This window comes from Acinonyx jubatus, chromosome B3 (genome assembly GCF_027475565.1).
Source record: "Acinonyx jubatus isolate Ajub_Pintada_27869175 chromosome B3, VMU_Ajub_asm_v1.0, whole genome shotgun sequence".
Lineage (NCBI taxonomy): Eukaryota > Metazoa > Chordata > Mammalia > Carnivora > Felidae > Acinonyx > Acinonyx jubatus.
In genome coordinates this window covers 72,764,166-72,779,497 of record NC_069386.1, presented here as the reverse complement: position 1 = coordinate 72,779,497, position 15,332 = coordinate 72,764,166, and the positions used below count along the sequence as shown (strand labels likewise).

Sequence of the window (15,332 nt, the reverse complement as noted above, 5' to 3'; positions counted from 1 at the left end):
AGCCCGACACGGGACTCAAACCCATGAACCGTGAGATCATGGCCTGAGCCAAAGTCAGATGCTCAAGCGACTGAGCCACCCAGGCGCCCCAAGAAGGCCCATTATAAAAACAAGTATCTGTTTTTAACCCAAAGGTATTTTAACATCCTTTTAAATCTAGTGATTGATGCTACCATATAAAGAATTAAAGAGCACAGGTTTATTAAAATTATGTTGTCCAAAGATTATTTATTAGTTAACACAAATTTACATTGGCTTAAGGACTGAAAATTAACTTAGAATCTACAGTTTTAGTTGACGTGTTAAGTCATTTGTAGAATCATAAAAATTAACCTCTTTTTAGAAGGACATTACATATTATCAAGTAATTGAGTTGAACACATACTTTTGCAGTTTTATAAATGTAAAATGATGTTAGTTTATTTGACCAGCAAAATTAGTAGAGGAAATTCAGGAAATTCAAATTACTAAAGCTTTTCATGAGAAAATAAACCCAGGACTTTCGTAAACTAGAATGTGTTAACATTTTGACAGGGTGTAAGTCAGGGAGAAGATGTAGAATAGCTTTTAAATCAAAATTAGTAAATCAGTTTAATTTGTCCAAAGAGATATCTCAATTAGGAATATTGCATGTTTTGTGTGCAATTATATAGCAGATATTAAAGCTTTAAAGTTATTTATATTTACTTCTTTAGTAACTGAGACTTTTAATTAAACTCACAATTAAAATCTCTTTTTTGTTACAGTTTTATGGAGATAAATTTCCTTAAAGAACTACATATTTAAAGTATAAGAAATAGAAAGGATTTTTATAAATCTTTGAATTTCTTGTTCTTCTCATTTATAGGTGCTTAATATATTAATGCTGTTTTTATTTTTTATTTTTTTTTTATTTTTTTTTCAACGTTTATTTATTTTTGGGACAGAGAGAGACAGAGCATGAGCGGGGGAGGGGCAGAGAGAGAGGGAGACACAGAATCGGAAACAGGCTCCAGGCTCTGAGCCGTCAACACAGAGCCGGACGCGGGGATCGAACTCATGGACCGCGAGATCATGACCTGAGCCGAAGTCGGACGCTTAACCGACTGAGCCACCCAGGCACCCCACTAATTTTAGAATCTGTAAACGGATCATGCCTGCAACAATTATACTGTGCTGTTTGCCTGGTGATAAGTCTCTATTTCTTCACTCCTACATTTAATAATTGCACTTTCCTGTTTCTCCCCCCTAATTTATTTATTCAGTCATTCATTGGTATCAATATGGACTCATGGACATATATTTTATACTATGGGTTGTAATCTAATGCTATCAGCATTGATGTTCTTGTTCAAATTAATCCAGCTTTGGCCACTGGGAGCCCCTTCAGGTGGGCTTCTGTGTCCTTTCAAAATATTTCCAACTTTCTTTTATTTAATAACTTTCTTACTGTCCCAGCAACATATTACAGGATCATTGTGTATTTTCCCTATCCCGGTCCTGGAATCAACCATTTCTCCTGGGAGCCCTGGTTTGCTTGTTTTTTGGTATCTTTTTACTACCTCTGGATTTTTAATGTTTATTAGAAAGCCGGATCTAATGGCCTAATACCCTCTCCCCCTTTCAGTGAGACACAGTAATAACCCCACAGCCCACTTTCCAAAGGCTGGCTATGCTGTGTCAATAATCACAAGCACTTCTAGTAGCAGGAAGTCTAGTAGAAATGTCTGGGTGAGATTCACCTCCAAAGCCTGTCCTCCCGGAGGCTCTTGCATTGTGAAGCCTATATATCTTCTCATTAATGCTAACCATGCCATGGGTAACTACTGACCGCACGTGCATGCACGCGCATGCGCGCACACACACACACGGACACACACACACACACACACACCTCCCAAGGAGACATTATAGCTCAAGACTTTACAGCCTAAATGAAGATTCTTAAGCAGAATGTTTCCCTTAGCTCCTTCACCCTGACCCAAGCCAGACCTGGCTCTTTGTTGTATAGAACCCTGGATGGTCCCCTTTGTTCACACCTCTTCTTTCGGAACATGCCTCAGGGCTTGATAAGTGATGGGTTTCAGGACCATTTACCCTTTCAAATTAAAGTTTTTCTTATTTGAGAAGCAGGGTCATTCTTTTGCAGAGTCTCTATTTTCTGGTAATCTCTGTAAATGGAATGGGGTTGTTCCTGTGAGGATATATTATTCTCCTATCCAACCACCCCACCCACCCAGAAAAACACAAAAAAGCTATGAATGAGTGATACTGTCTTTCCAGTTACCTTAATATTAACCCAAATGAGAAAATTAGTGCCTATACAATGATACACAAGAAAGATCTATTTCTAACCTCAATATTCACTTTGGCCATTACACTAAACTAAACCAGAGTTCATGGAAATACTTATCAAGTTTACCAAAAGCCTGGTGAACATCACTCTATGATGTTTTTAATAGTTTATAAAATTAACCATCTTTAATCAACATGACTCAATTGTAGTCTTTATGTGTGTCCACCTCCTGACCCTCACAACTGTATTGAGCTTAGCATACAAGTTTGCAGAAATATTAATAGCCAAGAATAACATCTTGTTCATATAATTAGTTTCTGCCCATAGAATCACAAAAGAGGTGTATAACAGACCAATGAAAGTAAAAAGCAATCTTTTGCTGTGCTTGGTTTAGTTTACTATAGGGTAGAATATAGCAATGGAAAATTTCTTGTATTCCTAACGTTTGTTGTCTTACAGTTCCATTTAATTGGATATTTGTAGCTTTCATTATTGAAACTTTCCATCGTGTTTAATCAGTTTTGTTCTCAGCTCTATTATCTGATATTTTTTTATCAACTTTAATTTCTTTTTTTCTCTGTTACTTTCTTTACTGTTTTGAAACGACCTATCTTGCACCAACCTTTCTAGCTATCACCTTTTGGGGTATTAATTTTGCTTATGATTTAGGCAGAAGCAGCCTGTTAATGGTGGGTTTTAATTATTTATAGTAAATCTAGTATTTGGTATACTTGGCTTTGATCCTTTTGAAGTATAATAGGTATCTTTATTATCTCTTAAGTTATATGGACTCTATTTTCCCCTTTATCTTTTAATATGTTTTGGAGGACAAAAAGCCCCTATTAAAAAAAAATTAATGTTTATTTATTTTGAAAGACAGAGAGAGACAAACAGAGCATGAGTGGGGGAGGAGCAGAGAGTAAGGGAAACACAGAATCCAAAGCAGGCTCCAGGCTCTGAGCTGTGAGCACAGAGCCCAGTGCGGGGCTCTAACCCACGAACTGTAGATCACAACCCAAGCCAAAGTTGGACACTTAACCGACTGAACCACCCAGGTGCCCCCAAAAAGCCCCCATTTTAAAGCCATATGTGTTCAATATCTTAAAACATTCTATAAGTATTCTAGGTCTCTTTTCCTAATCAAAAGCCTCCTCTGCTTTCCTGTACAGAAGACAAAGGACACTGCTCTTTGTCGGCTCTTTTTACTGCCTACTCTAATTTCACATTCATAATTAAATGTGATAGTTCTCACTTTTTTCTCTTTCATGTTTCTTTCATGCTTTCTGTGTCTTACTTTTCTTCAAATGATTGCCCTGGTATCAGAAATAACTCTTCCACTGTTATCCTTACTTCTTAAACAATAGTTGGTATCAATAATTATCATGGGTTCATTTTTCTAGCCATTATCCATTCAAATTTCTTTCTCTAATTTTAGCCTTGCATACTATATGTATTGTAGCTTTGAGCAATCTTTTCAAAAAAGGGCCCCCAGCTGCCACAGTTTTTGAAACCGGGCTTGTCTGAGAATGTCCTTCTGTTGCCTCCCTGTACAAGGGGCTTGATGTTGCCCATTATTCTTGAGCTGCAGCTTACCCCTCCCATGGAAGATGTCATCGCATTGTCATCTGGTATTGCTCAGTGCAGTGGAAAAAGCCAAAGCTAGTCTCATATTTTGCTCTTTGAAAATGACCTACTTTTTCTGCTTGGAGACTTGCAGAATTCTTTTTTTCCCCTTATAGTTTAAAATTTTTATGAAACTATGTCATAGTGTTGCTTTTGTTATTGATTTTGCCTGGGACTTTGGACATACCCTCTGAATTTTTTTCAAACATAATATGTTTTCTCTTGTTTTCTTTGAGTATTGATTTTGATCCTTTCCCCCCCACTGTTGGAAACCCCTTATATTTGAGAATTCAGTCTCCAAATTTAACAGCTTCTCTTGAATTGTTTTCTTGCTTTTTCCATTCCTTTTCAATTCTGAATATTGGAATTATGGATAAGACGAGAGGGGGCAAATGGATTCTTTAATAGAAAGCAGCTACATAGAATGACAATTGTCAAACAGGGAGGCCTTATTTTAATGACTACCAGCTGACACCTGTTTGGCTCAATCTGGAATGATGCTGGCAGCTGGGCCATTGATCCATTTCTCAAACAGGGCAGAGGATTTACAGGTTCCTCCTTTGCTAAAGGTGGTGAACAACTGTAGGTAAACACAGAGCAGGTGGAATCTGTTGCAGATCTCACTTCTCCATAGTCTTTAAGAAATTTTTCATAAGCCTGCAAAATATATCTGATGTAATTAGAAGGCAATGATGGGTAAGTTCTTGACATGACCAAACTGTCCAAAGGGGACTCTGAAAGTTCAGCTCCGTGTGTGAAGTAAAGCGTGCAAAGAACACAGCAAATGAAGATGTGAGTCACACCAGGGCTTGCAGTGGCATTTCTAGTTGGGCGGGGGGGGGGGGGGGGGGGGGTTGGTCATCAGTAGGGATTATCCTGATTGTTTTCATTGTTTCATGGGTCACATGATTGTGACCTAGGCTATCTATCCATGGGCAGAAGGATCTTATCTACCTATGTGGGGTTCAGGGCAAGTCCTAGATTTCGATCCTGAACCTAGAGGCCCTGGCTGGTGGCTGAGCCAACTTGGAGGGTTGAAAGATGGTGGGAGAGCTGGCCACATGCATCCATGGACCAGCAGGATTGAGACATGGGAGGGAAGATGGGAATGGTTGAGATTGGGCAGGGACTGACAAGCATTGCCTGACCGGCCAGAAAGAGCTGAGTAACAGAAATCATTGGGAGCACAACGGCCAGTTTTATGAGTGTGGAAGGACTTATCCTACCTTTCACTTATTTTATCTCCCTACCAGAATTGTTTGACAAACACCTGTAATAAGCATATATCTTTTCTATGTTTATACTTCAGATCTGGTCTTTCTTCTGTGATCAATCAGCAGACTGGGGGTTATGAAACCAGATACTCTATTTCTTGTAGGAATCTTCTTGAGGACATTGTCAATGACATATCTCTTGCCATTGGTTTGAGTCATATGATAAATTCTTTCAAAGACAAATATGACTTCAGAGGAAGTACCAACAACCCCTTGCATTTACCAATGCTCCCAGCATATATATTTGTCCATTCTTTGCAAACCCCAAATCCACTAAGCTCCTCTTTCTTATCTAAAGGCCTTTCATTGGAAGTGCAAAAAATGTAGAAATAATTTGAGCCCAATTAACTATGGAGTCTTGGATTTCTAGTTCCCATGACTTTCCTGTGGACATGATATCTTAGACGGTATTACTAGATTTCTACTCATTCGAAATACATTGAACATAAGTTACTACAGTTACTTTCATCAAGGAAAGTGGTTTGCTAAATTCATCTCTGTGTCTTATAATTCTAAGGTCCCCACTTGCCACTAAGTTATTCGAATTCACTGTTTATTTATTTTTTAATTTTTGAGAGACAGAGCATGAGCAGAGGAGGGGCAGAGAAAGAGGGGGACAGAGGATATGAAGTGAGCTCTATGCTGACAGCAGCAAGCCCAATGTGGGGCTTGAACTCACCCATGAGATCATGACCTGAGCTGAAGTCAGATGATCAACAGAGTGAGCCACCAGGCACCCCCAATTAACTCGTTTTTAAAATGGACTTCCACCTTCCTAAGAGGCTTTTACATATTCCAACATTACTTCTCTGCTGCTTCCCACACTGCTGGGCAACTGATTTGATGGTAAAAATTAGTTTGACATCTCATCCTTACTCAGAACATTAAATGTCCTCCTGACCATAAAAAGTGGGTCTTGGTCATTTGTGCCTTCCCCTTGCACATTCAATGCACTTACTCCTCTAGACCCATAGTTCAAGTGTGAAATTGAAGGTACATGAGGGAGGATGGGGACTGCATGTCAGAAACTCATTTGCCACATCAGTACCCTCCTGTCCAAAGACTCAGAGACCAATGGGCATCACCATTGTTGACCTAAGGGAACTGTTCTAGGACCAGGAAGTCCAGCATGATTTTATTTAAAAAACAAAAACAAAATTAAAGGTCAGCCTTTTCTGGGATACCACTGGCGTTTATAGGAGCCCTTGCCCCTATTCCTAAGGAATTCTGCTATACTGCTTTAAGATAATCTTTGAAGGCGACATGTCATATAATTCTGAGTTTCTAGCAATCAACAGCTAAAATTACCTGAGGGAACAGAGGTCTCCTGGGGAGTGGGAGAAGGTGACGGAAACTGGGAGATGGAGTGGGGATGGAGGAGGAGAAAACCAAGCTCAACAAGGTTCAGTCTGATTCTGTTTTCAGTGGGTTAGCCACCACCACCGTCTTCACCAGCAGTGAGTGGAAGAGACACTGCAGGGGCGCCTGGGTGACTCAGTTGGTTAAGCATCTGACTTCGGCTCAGGTCATGATCTCACGGTTTGTGGGTTCGGTGCCATGTCAGACTCTGACAGCTTAGAGCCTGGACTCTGCTTCAGATTCTGTGTCTCCCTCTCTCTCTCTGCCCCTCACCCCCTTTCTCTCTCTCTCTCTCTCTCTCTCTCTCTCTCTCCCCCCCCACATGTCAAAAGTAAATAAGAAATTAAAAAAAAAAGTGCAGTAAAGATATGCCCAAATGCAAATTAAGTGACATCTCAAAGTGCAAATCAGAATTTGGTGAGTCCTTATAATTCACTGTCGTATTCTCTGAGATTAGACTCATCTTTGATGAAGTTGTCCCCATGTCTGCATGAGGCCCCAAGTCCCCTTTCCAAACTTGTGGGAGGACACAAGCCTGTCCTCAGGTTCTGATTGGCTTAAAAGTGTTTGACAAGTGCACATACAGCTCTTTCCTTCTGAAGATAGGATGAAATTATTTAGCTCAGTCTCTCCTTTAATAGATTAAACTGCTTCTGAGTGCAGAGTCACTGATCTTTGTACTATACCAACTGTGTCCAACATATCCTGGATAAACACTTATTTTTTTAAACTCATATTAAAACTTGGACCACTGAAGTCTTTCTGGATGCCTGGCACCTTTTGAAGACTCTTCTAATGTTTGGAGAATTTCTGACCAATGAGCCAGAAAACAACGTCCCTGCCTCCTTTGCAGTAGGACATGGGCATTGGCTCTGCCAATCAGAGGACCCCGTGCAAGACTTCCATCCAGATGTGAATGAAATAAGCACACACAAGTTCCTCATTTTGCCGCTACTATGGCTGCAGAGACAGCTGGCTTTCAGAGGCACAGCATTGATGATGCTGGATGGAGTGCCTCTTAATAAAGCCCTCCAGTCCCCTTCAGTCACAGCATAGTCTCACTTTAGTAATTGATTGCTTCAGTCCAATATAATAATAAAACTTCTGGAATCTATTCCAAGTGAACGCTTCTTCCCTTCTCAGCTTGAGTCAGCTTCACCCCAGAAGCACCTATCAGGGGAGGGCCTATAAAACCTTCACACGTTGTCCTCCTCTCCCCTTCTCACTTCTTGGCTTCCCAGACGTTGGTGTCAGTGCTAGCGTGGAAATGTTGACATGTTGACAATGGCTCCCATCAGCCCGGTTGATCTCTGAGTGATTTTGTGGAGCAGAACTACTCTCTGACTCCAATTGGACTTTCCATGAAAGAAAAATAAACTTCTATCATATTAAGATCATATTAAGGCAAGGGTTAGCAACCTTTTTCTGTAAAGGGCCAGATGGTAAATATTTAGGTTTTGCAAGCTATGCAATCTCAGCTGCAACTACTCAACTCTGCCATCATCATGTGAAAACAACCACAGACATTACATAAATGCATGAGCATAGATGGCCATGTTCCATAAATCTTTATCTATAGAAATAGACAGACCCCTGTATTAAGCTACTGCAGTGTTCAGAGTACCTGGGTGGCTCAGTCGGTTAAGTGTCCAACTTTGGCTCAGGTCACGATCTTGTAGTTCATGGGTTTAAGCCCCGTGCTGGGCTCTGTGCCGACAGCTCAGAGCCTGGGGCTTGCTTCGAATTCTGTCTCCCTGTCTCTCTGCTCCTGACCCACTCATGCTCTGTCTCTGAAAAATATACAAACATTTTTTTGAAAAAGCTATTACAGTTTTAGAGTTTATATGCTATAGCAGAGTACTACATTAGTCAATTCACTTTTCTTATTAATCTTGTATCAACAGTATCCAGTGTGATGCCAAGCACAGAGTAGATACTCAATGATGAATGAATGGAGAGCCTAGAAACATAGAGGCTAGTGCTTTAACAACCCTATGGGGCAGAAGATCATGTTTCAGGCCTGAGCATGGCCAAGAACTCAATCTGAGCTCCTTGCATAAAGCTGGGAGCCACAGAGGGTTGTCTCATGCATAAAACAAAGATAAGAGAAACCCTCCATTGGCTCTTCATTGTCCTCAAGACTGGGTCCAACATCCCTGGCTTGACATTAAGGGATTTCTTGCTCTGGCCTCTGCTCTCATCTGTATCCTTATTTCCCACTGCCCCTTTTACATTGTGTTTGAGCCCCAGGTATACCAAAGCAAGTTCCATAAATGCCTCATGATTTCACACGTGATGTTTCCTCTGTAGGAGTGCCATTCTCTGCCTTGTTTCCCTGGCTGAATGCCTGCACCTTTTACCTTCCAACTCTTCTTGTCCCACCTGGAGTAGGAGGTGGTACTCCCTCCTACGTGCTTGTCCTTCAAACCCAGCACACTCCTCAGTTGCAGCACTTACTCTGATGTGCCAAGATATCTGTTTACCTAGTACATTGGGTGCACCCCAGGGTCAGGGACCAGTCTGTATTCCATATCCCTAAACCTCATGGCAGTACTTGGCACTTAATTTGGTTCTCAATAGAAACTGGTAAATGGCTCAGTGAATTACTAAGAATCCAAGCCCTAGTGAATATAACAACAACTACATGTGTAGAAGAGTTGTTTTACTCTTATTTATGGATATTTGATTTAAAAGAACTACATATAACTTATATTGTATTTGAATTTTTAGTAGCGGGTAGAGAATGTTAATTTCTTTCGCCTTTGAAGCCAACCTATCATCAGCTGCACCTTAGCCCAGAGCAGCAGGAGCACTTGGGCTTGCTCAGCACAAAGCCAAGTGGGAAGGCTCAGTTCTTAGACCATTTGGGTTCTGCTGATGGCACCTGGATCCTCTAAAAAATACACAACTATATGACCCAGTTTTCCCAGAAAAGTTCCACTTTCCAGTGTTTGTTCCATTTTCCCCACAAATAAGCATACAGTTTTTGAACCATATGTCTCTATTTTGTTTAAGAAAATGTGAGTGTTGTTAAATATCCAATTTCAGCCCTGAATGCTATGTTAGGTTCATGATAAGCAGCCTTATATTTAACCAAGCATCTGACCTAAAAACGTTCAAAAATGTATCACTATTGTAAACATTTAGAAATTTCACAGCACCTACAATTTTTAAAGTTTGTATCTCCATTTGACTACATGTAAGATTTAACTGCAGTTGTTGAAGTTGTATTAGTAAAGATGAGTAAAATGCCTTCCTTAAACTTGGGGCTTGTCTTGGGGCACCTGAGTGGTTCAGTCCGTTGAGCATCTGACTGGCTCAGGTCATGATCTCACCATTCGGTTCGTGAGTTCGAGCCCCGCATTGGGCTCTGTGCTGATGGCTCAGGGCCTGGAGCCTGCTTCAGATTCTGTATCTTACCCTCCTCTCTCTGCCCCTCCCCTGCTCGTGCTTTGTCTTTCTCTCTCTCAAAAATAAATAAACATTAAAAAACAAAAAACAACAAAAAACCTCATTGTCAATCAGCTACTCATTCTGACTAATTTGGCACAAATAGGGCTAGTCTTTTGCCTCTTACCCAAAATCATAATGGAATATTTGACCTTACTTTTAGCAAGAAAGATAGGAGGACGCTTAAGACTGAGGTATCTTCACCTCCAAATGTTACAACAGCATTCCCAGTGCTCATGTGGTGGGAGCCCCAGGTCAGGTTAGGAAGACAGGGGATACTTGGGGAGGGGGGTGGGTAGTGGCTCCTGTTCGTTCATCTGGCTGTTGTTGGGGATGTGACTGCCTGCCCCCAGGAATAGCCAGGAGCAGAAGAGAAGGAAGCAAAGAGAGCCTCTGATTAGGACCTGGACCCCACAGGGTAAGCCATTCAGGAACAGAATTGAAGTTTGGAGACATTTCCACCCACCCCTTTTCCTTTCACACATACCCTCAGTTCCTCTTCCCAGAGCCATCCAGCCTGTGAATCCCTCCCCACTTGTTCTGGGCACTTCTGGTGGATTACTTGTCACCCTCAGTGCCAAACACATGCTTGGCAGGGTGGGGTGTAAGACGGACAGGTGCAGCGGCTCTGGAGCTCAGACTCAGACAGGCCTTTATCACCCCCCTCCACAACCCCTCTTAGGAGCGGATGAGATGGCTGTTTGGAGCATGTGGGTCCTAAAGGGAACAGGTCCTTATCTGAACAAATAGCAGGATGGATTAAGGATAGACATTTAGCTGAACCATAGGAAGTTGCCCCTTATCTAGAAGATAAATAGATAAAAAGATAGATATGATTGTTGGGTAAGAGTGCCTGGGTCGCTCAGTCAGTTAAGCATTCAGCTCTTGATCTCAGCTCAGGTCCTGATCTCAGAGGCCTGTGTTGGGCTTATGCTGGGCTTGAGGCCTGTTTAAAAAAAAATTTCTTTTAATTAAAAAAAAATTAAAAAAGAAATATGCTGGGGCTCCTGAGTGGCTCAGTCGGTTAAGCATCTGAGTTCAGCTCAGGTCATGATCTCACAGTTCATGGGTTCGAGCTCTGCATTGGGCTCTGTGCTGACCGCTCAGAGCCTGGAGCCTGTTTCCGATTCTGTGTCTCCCTCTCTCTCTGCCCCTCCCCCACTCGCGTTCTGTCTCCCTCTGTCTCAAAAATAAATAAATATTTTAAAAAATTAAAAAAAAAAGAAATATGCATAGGTAGGTAGATATAAAAACAAAGAAGTGGTAAGTTAGGCATGTACAGATCAATTATATTTATTTTGACAATACATCAGTTATTTAAGGCACATGTGCCTCTTTCTAGTAGCAAAGGCTGGTCTGAGGGAGATCAAGGACCAAAAAATGAGATGGGCAGAAGTCCATGAGAACGACATCAGCACTCATGACAGCCAATCCATGCCACCAACCCTATTCCTAACCTGCTCTCACTTCAACATTTATAACAAAATCTCTAATAGTACTGAACTGTTAGTAATTGAACTGTACAAAATTGTATATACCACTTAAGTACAAATAGGATATTTTATTTTTAAATAATCTATAAGTACATCTTAGGGTTTTGTAAAATAGCTCATAAATGTGATGGCTTATCAACTTGCCTGAGCTAATCTGCCCCCATGGAGTCACAGTTATTATTTATCACTTTCTCCCAAAGTGAAATATAAGAAGTATTCCGGGCCATTAGTTAAAATGTATAAACAATTGATAACAGTCCTCTCTTATGGAGTTTCCCCTAAACACTGTGTAAACATGATATGACCGGAATAAAGACACAGAGGAATTTCTTTTTGGTCAGTGGTTCCTAATGATGTATGGTAAGTATTAAACCCAATCAATTTGCTCTCTTTCCATATCTACTTTCTACAATTTGTCATTCGGGACAAACATGAAAGCTAGCCCATACTTCCAAGAATCCTATACCGTACAGCCTTTAAGAATGATTTACCATCTTCTTCTTTAGCAGTTTTGATTTCAAAGTCTATTGTCTCAGAGCGCCAGATCTGAGACCCAATGTAAACCAACAGAATCAACATTTGCAGCCATGCTATAAGGCAACAAGCTTCCATGTCCATACACTATTCTTGGGCTCTGGGAGAATGGCTTTGGTTTCTTTATAGACACTTTGGAGCAGCATTTATGGAGTATAATGCCATGTCTAGAGAACTTGAATCCTTGATGTATACTCTGAACATGGTCAGAATGAATCATTTTCTTTAGGTGAATAACCAGGTCCTTTATGCTCACTCAGAGCCAGATTTCCAGGCCACAAATGGGTGCTGAAAAGCCCCAACAGAAAGATGGTGGAGAGAAAAGTGACTCCAACTGCAGCTCCCAAGAATAAAGTGCCACCACTTTCTCCTACCAACCCGCAAGAAAAACAAAAAACAAAAACCTACAACTACCAGAGTTTTGTAAGCAGGTCCACTACAAGCAACTGTATTTCCTTTGTTATTAAGGTAAAGTAATTTTTTTAACTTTTAAATTGCCAAGTAGAGCACACATACAAAAGGAGAGCCCAAGATAAAAATACACAGCAAGCACAATGAACAATCAAGTTCAAACAACTACCACCCAGGGCAATAAACAGAAATTGCCAGCACCCCAAAAGCCCTTGAATCTTCCTTCCTAAGCACTTTGCACCCCTTCTTTCCACAACAACTCCCTCAGTGTTCTGAGGGCTATGGCAGTCATTACCTTGCTTCTCTCTTTTTTTAAATTTATTTGTTTTATCCTGAGAGAGAGGGTACCAGGAGTCGGGGGCAGAGAGAGAGAAGGGGGAGCAGAGGATCGAAAGCAGGCTCTGTGCTGACAGCAGAGAGCCCAATGTGGGGCTCAAACTCACGAAATGTGAGATCATGACCTGAGCTGAAGGTGGGCGCTTAACAGACTGAGCCACCCAGGTGCCCTGACTTGCTTCTCTTTATATTTCTACCATCTAAGCCCTCAGTGCATCTTTAAACCCTATGGTTTAGTTTTGCATTTTTTCTTTTAACTTCACATAAATGGAATCATACAATATGTACTCTTTTGTGACTCACTAATTCGACTCAATGTTACATTTGAGAAAATACAGAGTCCATGTTACTATATGTTCTTTCCTTGTTAAGGAACAGTCCGTGTTCATTTCATTTCATGTCTGTGGAGTATGCCATTATATGGCTAGACCACAATTGATTTCTACATTCCACTCTTGATAGGCATGGGTTGTTTCAGTTTAGGCCTATTACAGACAAAGCTACATAGGTGCACACATTTCTGTTGTTTATGTACCTAGAAGTGGAATCACTGTTCCATAAGGAATGTTCAACTTTGGTGGACAATGCTATATTGTTTTCTGTGGTGGCATCAATTTAAACTGGCCCAAGTGTATTTGCATTCTGGTTGCTCTACCAACACTTGAAATTGTCAGGTTTTTTCTAACTTTCATCTCATTGTGTGCGTTTTTTTTTTTTTTTTTAAGTTTATTTATTTAGTTTGAGAGAGAAAGAGGCAGTGAGGGAGGGAGGGGCAGAGAGGAGGGAGAGAGAATACCAAGCATGGAGCCTAACAGTGGGCTTCATCTCACAACCATGAGATCATGACCTGAGCTGATGTCGAGAGTCTGACGTGCAACCGACAGAGCCTTCCAGGTGCCCCTCATTGTGTTTTTTTTATTTGAATTTTCCTGATTACCAATGTGGCTGAGTACTTTTCCATATGTTTGTGGGTCATTTGGAAATCCTAATTTGTAAAGTGTTTGAATCTTTTGCCCATTTTCTTTTGAGTTGTTTCTTAGTGTTTATTTATTTTTGAGAGAGACAGGGACAGAACATGAGCAGGGGAGGGGCAGAGAGAGAGGCAGACACAGAATACAAAGCAGGTTCCAGGCTCTGAGCTGTCAGCACAGAGCCTGATGTGGGCTCAAACCCACAGACCAGACTGTGAGATCATGACCTGAGCTGACGTTGGATGCTTAACTGACTGAGCCACCCAGGTGCCCCTTGAGTTGTTTCTTGGTTGTGTTTTCTCCCATGCAGGGGCTTATTTTTTTACCATCTTACTACTGTCTTTCGATGAAAAGAAGTTCTCACTTTTTTTTTTCAACGTTTATTTATTTTTGAGACAGAGAGAGACAGAGCATGAACAGGGGAGGGGCAGAGAGAGAGGGAGACACAGAATCGGAAACAGGCTCCAGGCTCTGAGCCATCAGCCCAGAGCCTGACGCGGGGCTCGAACTCACAGACCGTGAGATCGTGACCTGGCTGAAGTCGGACGCTTAACCGACTGCGCCACCCAGGCGCCCCAAGAAGTTCTCACTTTTAATGTAATCAGATGTTTTAGTCTTTTCTGTATGGTTGGTATTCTTCTATTCCATTAAAGAAATCTTTTCTTACCAGGAGATCATGAATATATTCTCCTATATTATATGCTAGAAGCTTTATTGGGCTTTGGTTAAGTTGTCTTGGGTAACCTGATTTTAAATCCATCAAGAAGGAATGTGGGTCTTACTGCTCTCCTCCCAGAATGCTCCTGGGGTCCTTGCTCTCTGGGGCCCAGCAACTTCAAGTTCTACATATCAGTATTTTCTCACATATGTACAACTGATGGCTCTCTCTCACATATATACAACTCTCTCTCTCTCTCTCTCTCTCTCTCTCTCTCTCTCTCTCTCTCTCTCCCCTCCCCATTCCCTGCGAACTTTTCTCAACGTCTGGCTGTTTGCTTTTATTTCTGCAGTAGCTCCCTGCCTTCTGCTTATGGGACAGTCTGTCTCCTCTCACTTCACAGTTCTGCTAGAACTCTCATGGTACAGCAGTGGCCCCACAGCCAAGCAACAGGATCCTTACTTCCTGAGGGACTGAGGGGAGGAGTTGTAAGTTCTATGGTTCCACTGTTTGGGGACCTCATTTGGCTGTAATGTCCAATCCCAGGACTCAGGGTTTATTCTGTCTTTCCAACTTTTTTAAATCACAGGAAGAGAGGATTATCATTCATTTTCCTGACTTTGGGGTGCATTCTTACCACTGGTCTGTCCACGGCTCCACTGTTCTTTTACTTATTTACTTCTTTTTTTTAATCCCCAACCTCCACTCCCATTTCCCTCTCCTCAAACGATTCCATTCTGTTTCTTCTTTCTTTCTTTCTTTCTTTCTTTCTTTCTTTCTTTCTTTCTTTCTTTCTTTCTTTTGAGAGCATGAATGCATGTGCAAGCAGAGGGAGGGTAGAGGGAGAGAGAGAATCTTAAGTGTCACAGGGCTCAATCTCACGACTGACCATAAAATCATGACCCGAGCTAAAATCAAGAGCAGGACACTTAACAGGAATGAGCCACC

At 41.4% G+C, this 15,332-nt stretch overlaps 1 long non-coding RNA gene across 12 annotated transcripts in view; it reads left to right on the top strand.

Annotated features, from left to right (window-relative positions):
• Positions 1-15,332, top strand: part of LOC106979463 (uncharacterized) — a 256,270-nt gene that overhangs the window by 121,037 nt on the left and 119,901 nt on the right. The gene's annotated exons all lie outside the window — the stretch shown is intronic.